We start from the raw sequence: 11,839 nt of genomic DNA on the forward strand, positions 1-11,839 counted from the left end.
TTCTGTTTTGGTCCTTGGTATATGCAGAACTTTCATAAAACACTGTAAATGCAGAACATATTTTCTGTGTGACTGGTTTGATTGTTTTATACAATAGAAAACTAGCAGGCAAGTGACTACTACCATTTCAATTTAATGTGAAAGCCCTACTTGGGCTTTAGGACCCTGTTTTATTAACAGCCACTTGTTCACTTGTTACCACTGTGGCAAGACCAAAGCTTCTTCAAATATGCATTATCTGTGTATACATTAAATGTGTATTCCTTTATTGAAATTAAAACTCTTTATTACTCATTTAAATTATGAGAAAACCTAGGCTTCACGACAAAGCATTGTCTCTCACCAATAATTTTTGAAATACGCACTCAATGTCTGCTTTGCATAGCTAGGATCTTCCTTAAGCACTAGAATTGGCACAAGTGTTATGTGATGAGGACATTTGTTTTCAAGTGGCTTAACAGAGTCTTGTAAGGAACAAAATCTCCTTCAGGATGTAAATCTTAGTCTGTACTGCTTTGGGCAATAGAACGGGAGGAAAAGGATTAGAGCCAGATTTTGATGCTGGAGGAGTATGATGACTCCCTAATTTGTTTGTAGGGTTTTTTCCCCCTGCTTGCTAGCTGTGTTATTACTTTAGAGATTTGCTCCTCAGTTATCTCAATCAATAGCTTCATTAATGTGGAGGAAGCAGTTCATGTCAGTTTTGGGCTACAAGTGACTCTTTCTCTACTATCTTCTGCTTAGGCACGTAAAAGAACATTCTGTACAATAATAGCAAAAAGAAGAATGTCACAAGGATTTCTGTGAAGCTGTGAAGTAAGTGATGAGTGTATGACCTTAAACTACAATGGCAGCGGAACAGGGCACTGAACATGATTTTCTGTTATAACATGGGTACAACTGTCCATGACTGAAGGATCATTCTTTAAAGCAGTGCTTTCTGTTCCAGTTCTCTGGACATTGCACTTGCTTTTGCTGTATTCATCAAACTCCTTCATTTGTGCCATTCACTCTGCCCAGTAGTCACATACTGGAAAAAGGAACCACTCATACCTTAATTTTTCTATAAGGTAAGTTATTGGGGCAGATGCAATAAAAATTTGGAGACTGTAATAATATGAATAAGATGAATGGCTCTGTTTTTGTTTTATTTCGTTCATTGAGATGAGCACTTAAAGTCTGCGTAATTTTTTTCTCAAAATCTTAATTTTTCTGCAGTCAACAACAACAACAAAAAGCAAAACAGAGCAAAACAAAACAATAACAACAAAAAACAAACCAAACAAAACAAACCCTAGCCAAACCCACAGAAGCACAATATGCTATTTCCCAAAAAAAGTTTCCAGAGTTGGGAGCACTGCCCCATGCAGGGAAGTGAACTGATTTGGCAGGAGATCAGTCTAGAATTCCAATAGAATTTTAATCTCTTTTTCAGACAGTGAATTTAAGAAGAGTTACACTGAATGCCTTTGATCCTTAGAATACGCATTTAATCCATAATCCATAAGGCAGTTGTGTTGCACTGTCTGCTTGCTGGAGCTTGACTCTATGCTAGCTGTTTCTTAATCCTGCCCAGTTGTTTATTTTCCCTGTTAGTAACTGCAGTATTGCCTTTTCAAGCGAGCTAGACTCCATCCTGCAACTTGTATATGCACAGTTAAGGCATGGTTAAGTATCTTCCCCGTTTTTATGGTCTCTGCTTGCTCTCCTGCTTCCTGTACATGTTTGGAAGGAAGGAGGGCGTGATGCTGCTCCCCTTCCCCAGGTGTGTGGGTTTGGCTCAGTTGCTGCTGAATGCCTGGGAGAAGGAAAGGCTGGATCACTGCTGACTGTCCCTGTGTGCAGATTGCATATGGGATGCTACAAACCACTCTGATGTTTCTTATTCTAAAATGGTAAGTATGGGGACAGCCTGTCTGGCTGGTGCTGCTGTCACCCCTGGCATGATAGTGTCATCTTATTGTCACTGCTGCCGTTTGGACTGTAATAAGTGGTTCAGAGTGACTGAGCCCTCTGGAGAGGCTCCCATTCCACTACTGCATAACTGGAACACACTGCCAGCCCTCTCATTTAACTGCATATTTGGACCGTAATGGCATAATTGGATCCACTCCCCTTCTAAGTAGCTTCACCAGTGCTCAGGCATCTTAATCCTGCCATGTTCCGTTTACTTTGCTTCCTTGACCCTTGAATTTTAACTCACTGTTCAGAATTATGTAAAGGAAGATTATAATTAACATGCTATAAGCATCTATAAGTTTTTGCTCCCTCCCTGCTTCTTCATTTTCCAGCTTAAGGCCATTTTTATTCCATTACTTTTATCTTCCTTTCCATTGGTCTTCACATGCTCAGATCTTACTTGAAATATGACACAGTCATAAAAGTCACAAATTTGTACCCATGGGGATGATTGCAGTGAATATCTGACATGGGCTTATATAGCTCAATAAGCCTATATGGCATATTGGCCAAATCATTAGAATTCAAGTCCAGACTAATATTTTAAACCTGCCCAGTTTCTTGGGTATTTGGAGCCACTGGTTTTGTACTGTCCCCTCCAAAAACTGGGGCTTGCTGCAGACTTGCAATCTCAACATGTTTGGCTTTTAAAGCCCTCCTTAAGGCTTAGAGGAGTTCTGCTCTAGCATTTGGCTTGGCTGTACCTATTACATGTGCCCTGCCAGCCTGTAATTAGACCTGCTGAGTAGCTTTCTTCTGTTCACTGCTTGTGTGGATTAAATTTGAAAGATTTCAGTAGAAGGATATAAATGAAATGGCTGCCTAGCTCTGGGTTTTCTCCATCTTTCCTTGGTGCACTAATAAGAATCAATTGCAGTTGCTTATTATTTTTAAATAGCAGTTAATTTGAGAAAATCTGATTCACTAGCTCTTTTCATTTTGCTGATTTGATTTCAGCCTTCTGCCCATCTGGCCAACCTACGTATAGTGTTCTAAAACCAGGGTGTAAACACATTGGTGCATATCACCAAAGTCACAGACACTTAGCCTGACAACCCAGCCAACTACTGTCTGCAACAGTGTTTCAACTGTCTTCCTATGGGTAAAATCCTCAATGAAAGGGGGCTTTGCTCTGCAATTCATTCTCTCTTGTGCCTGGAAGAGAATCAGACTAGCCAAAACCCTCTCATTTTACCAGTCAGTTCAAAACAGGTGACAGTATATATATAAGACTGTGGAGTTGCATAGGTGGAGAAATTATTTCCTGAGCAGATCAGTTTATCCTGTCTGGGGATGTTCTGGAAGAATCTCATGCCGACCCTAAGAAAGGCAGAATTAATCTCTGTGAAGTTGCGTGACGCTTCTAGAAATGGCCTTCTGGTCAAACTCCTGCATCTGTGCAAATCCCCTTGAAGGCAACAAAGAATCCTGAAGTAGGATTGTAGGCTAAGCTGTAGGCTCTTTAGGTTAGGGCTAATATCCTCCTGTAATTATTAAAAAATGCTTTTTAGGTTTATAGCTTTGTGGCAACGTCTGTGATATTTTAAAGAATATATTCAAGAGCTGGTAGTAGATACAGGGTCTTCTTAGTGATGAACACAGGAGAGGTTGTCATTAGTTCCTACGGACGAAGTGTGCTGTTATCTGATGTAAGGAAGAAAAAGATGTATTATTCTTCTCTGAATCAAGGAGTGGGTGAGAGTTACTAGCTTCTAATGGTCTCCCCACATTTAAATCCATTGTGATTTCTGTTCACAGCTTTTTAAATGCTTTTCACTTCATTGCAAAAAATAGATAGGATAATACACTGAAAGGTACAGGATGGCTGTATGTGATGAAACATTGCTTTTTTCATTATACACACACAGAGAAGTTGAAATGTTATTTGTAAAGGATAAAGGTGAACTTTGCTCATGATTTTATGAACTACTTTATTGCACAGTTCTTTTTGTGCAAACAACACTTGACACTCTCTTGCCTTTTGTTATTTCCAACAGATTGGAGTCATTTGTTTTTTAATGCTGAACTGTGACAGAGCATCAGGTGTTGGATAAAAAGAATCAAGACCACTGTTGGGTTTTGTGCAAATATTTAGGGGTATTTGTGAAGTACTGTAAAATTCAATTAGATTTACTTCCTACCTCCTTTTCCCTAGACCATTGATTTGCAATTCTGGAATGATTTGCAATCATTTTTCCAAAACTGGAGCTGGTAGCTGGACAGGGCTGAGGCTGTGGGGTTGGTGTTCACTTTGTAAACAGCCATGCTGGCTGAAGATGCCACCCTGGAACTGCTGTTAGTTGTCTGTATTAGTTGTCTGCTGGGAAGTTCTGCCCACTCTCAGCAGAGAGAATAGTGTGGACTCTGCTGTTTTCTGCTTCAAAGTTAGCTGGAAAGATAGGCTTAACAGTGTGGTGTTTTCTGAAATGAAAGAGGATTCGTGTGAATCTGCTAACAAGGAGGGACAGGAGTAGAGGAGAACCTCTCATGGCCATGGAAGAAAAATAGGTCAGTAGCATGTTCAGCTGCACAGCTCCATCTGGAAGAGGACATCTGTCCACAGCCCAAGTTAGCCTCTGGGTTTGCCTAAGGAATTATTAACCTTGCAGAAATAAATACCTTTCCATGAGGAGCTACTAAGGTAGAAAAGTAGAAAAGATCTCAAATTAATCAGTGTAATGTTATCAGCCAGATTCAAGCATTTATATAAAAGTAATTCAACATCTGCATGTATCGTTTCCTGTGACCAATCCAGCTCCTCACCAATTTTGTGTTCTCATCCGTGTCTGATTGTGACCAGTTGTGTTCAGTCACTGCCTTCAGGAGGGTCTATCAGTCTTCAGCTGGGGCTGGACACCTATTAAACAGTGTCAGACTCTGAATTGCTTAGTCCTTTCTGTGATGCTTTGAAAAGAGCCTGATTTGCTCAGAAATTAGACTGCAGCTAAGATAAAGGTCAGTGACATACTTGGTACAGTTTGTCTGTTTGAAATGTCAAGTAATATGATAACTTTTCCATAAACTAATAGGTTAATCCAATATGATCACTGAGAGAGAAATAATTCTATTCTCAAATGTTTCCACAAGCCAGTACTGTCATGAACACAGATCTTGAATTTCTGATGGCTGGTGACATGTATTTCTATGTTATTTGTACCTTGTGCTTATATTCCTGCAATTCATTCAGCTGTCAATAATGCAAGATGCTATAAGTGACTGCAAAACTTTCATAAATATGCAACTAAAAATCGGTAGTGATTATGAACAAAACCAGTGAAAAAGAATTTTAGGAAAATATGTGATGATCAGCAGTCAGGAAGACAGTTGGGTAAATAGGCAGTTTTTCCTGATTTCTTGTTTTAAGTGCTGCAAAGGAAGAACACGGATTTTGCTCGTCTCATGAAAAGTTTATTGAAGTTGCCACTCATTTTTTAACTTTAGCACCATCTAGCGTGCATGACAAAAATTATTTTAAAAATAAGTAGAAGGCCAGTTCATTATGGCATTTAGCAGTGCAAGTGCTGACACGTTTTCAGTGTCAAAAGGAAACAAGCACATCAGAGTTTAAGTCCTGCTGACTTTCAGTAAAACACGCTCAAGTGACATACATTCTTGTGAACCCCTTCTCTCTTTTTATTTGTGCCTTACGTATACATTTGCTTGCGTTTAAAATAAATACAAGAAATTAATGTATTAAATGTATCTATTTACAAGCAGGTTAAAAATACAAAAATAAAAAATCAACAGCTGTTTAATTTTTTTTTTTCCAAATGCAAACACCTATTTGTATATTCATGCAACTATAAATGTGGAGTCCTGCACATTGCTGGAAGTTGATGCTGTCTGCTCCACCAAAACCGTAGCTTTCAGCTAAATGTATCTTGGCAGATGTTCTCTAGATCTTGCCCAGACTTGGAACACAGTCAGAGATGAATTTCTTTCCTGTGTGCCTGTATCAGACTGGAGTGCATTATGAGAAGTTCAGCCTGCTGTTACTTTTCCTATTGGCATTGCTCCGTGCAGCTCGTGCTCCATGGGACGCATCAGGAGAGGCACAGCCGTCATTACCGCTGCTAATGAACTTCATGCTGCTGTTTGCAATACATTTTGTTTGCACCTGTGTTGCAAAGTCCCTCGTGCCGTAACTTCTGCCCTCTTTCTAGTCACCTCACATTCCTCAGTATAACAAGATTTAGAGCTGCTGCTGGGGAGTGTTGCTCATTTTCATGCATCCATCACCAGTTATGGTTCTTCCTTTTGCTACAAGATTTCCTGTGATGAGGGTAAGATCTCCTGCTCCCATGTGTACTTCTGGCTTCCGAGTAGTTTTAAAATAAGAGGAGATCAAACTCTACAATTTTATTTATTTATTTATTTATTTATTTTTAACAAGAAAGCTTATGGTTTGTTCATTAAGTGAATTGTAGGAAGTGGAAGGCAAAGGAAGGAGACATTACCAAGATTTTTTTAAGCTTTGGGCTTGAGATCCTGTTGATTTTTTTTTTTTTTCCTGCCGTTATTTAATGAAACAGAGGCTGCCTATGCAGACAAGACAGTATTATTTTAAGCCCTGAAATGAAAGTCAAAGCTGGAAAAACTAAGCCCAGGATATTAACTTCTTAAAGGACCACGGAAAGAAAAAAGCTTATTTGGGGCATTTCTCAGTTCAAGCAAGGCAAGAGGGTTCTGGGAATGGATATCCCTGGTCTCAACAGGCACATGTGCTCTGGCAAACTTCAGAGTTCCTTGCTCTGATACTGTGTTCCTGCGTGACCTAGGTCTAATCTGAATTCAGATCAATAGCTGCAAATTTTAATGCTTAATAGCTGTATTTGGATAGAGCTTTTGAACTTGACCTATCATTCGCTGACTCACTACCCAGACAGCTAGTCTCCAGTGCAACACAAACCGCAAACTCTTCATGTCAAGTGAATTTTTAGAATATCTTGTCCAGATAATAAGTGATAAAAGCTACATTACAGTGAGTGACCCCGTCGCCCACAGGGCTTTGAAAACTGTTGACCATGTTGCATGTGTGAGAGCTGTACGCTGTATGATCTAGGGGACAGATTTAGTAAATGCTTGTTTCAGGGGGATCCTCTGGTGGGAATTACCTTCTCCATCCACAATACTCTTCTCTTTCTTTGGACTACTCTAAGACTGTGCAGGGTGAGGTCAGCTCTATAGACAGAAGAAGTTATCCTTTTCTAGCCATTTGATACAGTCTAAGAGTGAGATACCAGATGGAAAATACACTGGACTAGAAAGAAAGGGATAGCTCAGTGTAAATTCAGGTGAGATGACAGAAAAATTGACAATGCCAAACATTAATAAAAATAACATTTTTTCAAAATGTTAAAGTTAGATCCTCTACTCTTATTAGTGTTGTGTTTACTGTCTGGTAGTTCTGTGGCATTTATTTCAGTTCAGATTGTAATATCAATACTATTGAATGATTCGTTATAGACTAATTCAGTTTTTCTTTTGGAAAGGAATATCTTGCTGCAAACCAGATGTTATGTCTGATCTGAACTTTCATGGGTAAACTGATTATAGAAACGTAACACAAATGTGTACTTTATCAGAGGCTCGAAAGTGGACAGAAACTGTTTATTCTCCCTTAGCTGGAAATGTGTTGAAGAGAGCAACAGCGATTTACAAAGACTGCAAAATTATCACTCTTCAACATTGCTCCCCCACCACACACGCATAACAAAAGACTTGCATCCTCCTACATCACTAAGGTTTGATTTCAATTCCAGCCTTACCAAAGGTCAGGCAGAGTTGTGGATTTATAGTATGCAGCATAGAAAATGCCACCAACCTAAGGGTTAAGCGTGTTGCTTCTAGCACTACTGGAATTGTTTTGCTTACCTGAAGCACACAGAGTGAAGAGAATTCGTGGTGCAGTCTCTTGGAAAGCTCCGCTTCAGTGGTTCTCCATTTCTTTGTGTAATTCCTAAAAAGTTCAGCATTTAATTCCTAGGTGTTTTAATACTTCTTGCACAGTCAGATATTAAAGGCATCTGCATGGAAAAGAACGGCTTCCCATTAGTGTTTTACTAGCAATACAGGATTTCGGAATCTCACAGAGGATTTGGCTTTAGCATTTGGAATACAGTTTGAGAGCTTTGCCATTCTACCTTCTCTTCCTGGAATAAGCAAAGTTGTATTTTTTGATGGAATTGTTAAATGGAGTTTCTATTTTGCAAGCAGAGATAGCGTTCTTTTCTTTTAAGGGTATGATTTTAAAAGCACTTAGATTTGCTTATCTTCTTTCTTTTTCAACAGTAGTTTTGTAATACTTGAAGACTGTTACGTCTCCTGCAAACACTCATTGGTCTCCACCCCCTCTAAGAGTTTCTTTAAACGGCAAAATCTAACAGATGGGTGAAGCAGCTTGGGCCATCGTATTACGTGGGACGAGGAGGAGACATCTGACATCCCAGCATGAATTGTGGTCTGAAGCCAAGCAGAGTTAACACCACAGAGCTCACAGTCTATGTAGCCACTTACAGTGCTGGGGCAAGGGTCTGTGCTTCAGTGCTTGTGACGAGTCACATACCAAATATTAAAATGGAAACAAATTTGTAAGGGAGGTAAATGAAGAAGAGAGTTGCTGGTCTGATGCCAGCAAATGGGGAAATCTGAACACCAGGACTCCACGCTTCCTACCAGCACAACTGAAATGGCTTTGAGAGGGGTATCCTCAGAGCAACAGCATAAAAGTCTGTCAAAATTTTGTCATTTTTTTGTCATTTCATTCAGTGGAAAAAAGTAGCAACTAGTCCTATTCCCTGACCTAGTTATGTGTCTGCGTGCCACCGAAATACCGCCTGTGAAGGTAAGGAACAGGCTGAGCTCGCTGTATTCCCATCTTACCAGATGTTCCTTACATGTTGGTATCTCATGAAAGAAGACAGACTGCCTGACTGAACGAATAGGTTATCTGCATTTCTAGTTTTCATATACATATATGTATATATACATATATATACACACACATGTATAGTTCATATACATATATGTATATGCATACATATATGTATATATACATATATGAATATATGTATTTTTTTAAATTCCGGGGACATAAAATTTTCAACTGTTGCTTTATTTTTTTTTTTTGACCGTAAGTGAATACTTCTTTGTGCCAGAGTCAGACAGCCATACACCTGCATGTTTACATTTCCTCACTCTAGAATCAACTCCTGAGAGCAGCTCCCAAGAACACTTAAAATCTTGTTGATGTTATAAACATGAAACAGCCAGCCTTGGGATAATTAGTTAGTTTAACAGGGAGAGTTTATATAATGACTCTAGAAAGGAAAATTAAGACCAAATGAGAAAGAAGCAAACTAACATCTGCCTGTGGTTATATTGAAGAGCCTCGTTTATGGAGTATTCCAACTGTTATTTTTCATATAGTTCTATTGCATATTGTGCTTTCTGGAGTAAATGCTTTAGATTGTGTTAATCTCTTCTCTGTTTGTGTCTGGTCGTTACCGTGACTGATTTTTTTTTTTTTTTTAATCTATACGTGCTATTCTTTCAGGAAAATAGAAATAGACAAAAAAACCTGTTCAAATAGATGTGTTGTTCATTGTTCTGTTTAGAGGGTCGCTACAGCCAGCAATTCTGAAGCCTAACAGTGGAATTATGCTTTACAGTATCTTCCCTGCCTGCAAGCCTAGCACGGGATTTCAGATTGATACAGTCTCATCTAGAAATACTCCGTGCATGATTTAAGATTCTTCTTCATTAGTGGGCACAAGTGTAGCCTGAGATGGCCTAAGTAGTTCCTTTTAGAGAGTGTATTTACTGCTCTGAGTAGCTGCTGATGAGCCATCACAATTTAAAACCCAGCCCGTGAAAGTAATCTGACCTTAGTACTCATTTTTCTAAATATTTTGGACTAATAGCTGTGATTCAGTATCTGCTGTATGACCAGTTGGGTTGTTCTTGCAGCAGGAGGTGATGCACCTGTGACTGTTTTGCTCAAAAGTTATGTTATTTCAGCTGGCAGCAGAGTAACTGGAAACTGTCCTTATGCAAGGTCTTATTTTCCTCATGTCGTCATTTTTTCCTATTAATTCAACGCAACCCCTAAGATACTGTGCTAGATGTATTAAGGATGGTTTCTGGGGTGGACGTGCAAAACAGGAGATTGTGAAAAGAATCACCTGCAAGAGAAGGATGTGTAAGAGCAGCCCAAAGAGGCATCTGCTTTGGTCTCCTTGTATTTGGAGTCCAAATGGTCATTTAATGTACACATAAGAGTCTCCCCCTAAGCTGTCCCCAACCAACACAGCTCATATGCAGGGTGTAGGCCTTGGTCAAGGCAAAACTCCCAGTGATTACAGTGGAGATCAGGTCCTGTGCTTCCTTGTAGTCACAAGGTAGAGTAAAAGGACTGACTCTGGGCTGTCACCTGGGAATAGGGCTTCTCTAAAACACACCATAATGTATCCGTATTCAAGGTGTTTTACTAAGAATACTTCCCCTTGGATGACTCCTGTTAGAAATCAAAAAAAAAAAACTTAAGGAAAGACAGGACTAAATGGCTACCAGTTTGCAATAGATAATGTCTCAGTCAGATTTTAAATGATCCAAACCCTAGATCCTTTGTCAGGGACTAGGTAAAATCAATCTGGATTTTGCTGCTTAAAACAGCTCCTGCCTCTGTAGATTTTTCAGCATAGAGATTTTTCAGACTCCATTTTATACTATCACACTTGTCTATCATGTCAGATCCACAGCTAACTCTCAGCAGCTGTAAATCAATACATCTCTTTAATTTCAATGTTAATATGTTTCCTATTCACTAGCTGAAGATCACACCAAAAATTTACTGACTTTCTCATCTGGGTTGTATTCTGTATTTCTAGTTACATACCTATAGTAACTGTAGTTTTCCTTCTCCTTTGAACTTTTGGTCTAGGTTTAGTTACTTGATTAAAGGTGTATTTTAATGCATTCATCCTATTCTAGCACATTACTGTGAAGTAGCTTACTCAATCACAAAGCACAGTAGCATTTTTTAATGATAAAAGGAGAAAACATGAAATCTCCATCATAAAATGTCCTGTTTTCAGAATTATTGCCTGGAAGTAATTGGTACATTTCTGGGCCATCCTATACTCCAAGCTTTGTTTTTATTTTATATATATATATATTTTTTTTTTTATTTTTTTTTTTTTTTTCTCCATCCAGCATCTCCAGACTGTAGCAGACAGTGATGGAAGACCGGTGCGTGGTGCTGTGTAGCTTTGTGTCTTATGTTCCCTTGCACAGGTGTAGCTAAAAATCTGGAACATGTCCTTATATTTCCATAAGAGCAAACAATTGCAAGGTGTTACTTTAAGCCCTCTGGTTTATCGCTTCCTGTAGAGAACATATGGAGCCAGGCATGATTTCTCTGTGATCTCACAGTCCTACTAAAGCTTTTTAAAAATCCAGAAAATACGGTTCATTTTTCCATCTATTTGAAGCATACTCAAATTTGTATTTTCTTGTGTTTTGCATGACAAAAGCAGTATCTCAGTAAGTGTTTGCATATGTAACTCCTGCTGTGTGTTACTAGGGGTGGATATTCGCTTTGTGCTCTTACCTTTTAGCGGTTGTGCATGTAGTTCTCCTTATGAAAAGACAGCTCTTCTGAAGAGGCTCAACTCATTTTTCACCTCCTCCAGAAATCAATGTGTCTTAAACTGCTTAATTCTGCTCAAGGCTTTCAGAGGTGGAGATGCCAGCTGGAAAGGGCTTTGTCTTCCCTTCCCAAGTGCTTACTCAAGATACACTCTCACCACTAAGAAATGGCAAGTGTTACTTAAAATAACTACCATAGCTGCAGGTAGTGATCTCTGCACCCTTCAAAACT

Source organism: Streptopelia decaocto (assembly GCF_964273445.1).
Source record: "Streptopelia decaocto genome assembly, chromosome: 3".
Classification (NCBI taxonomy): Eukaryota; Metazoa; Chordata; class Aves; order Columbiformes; family Columbidae; genus Streptopelia; species Streptopelia decaocto.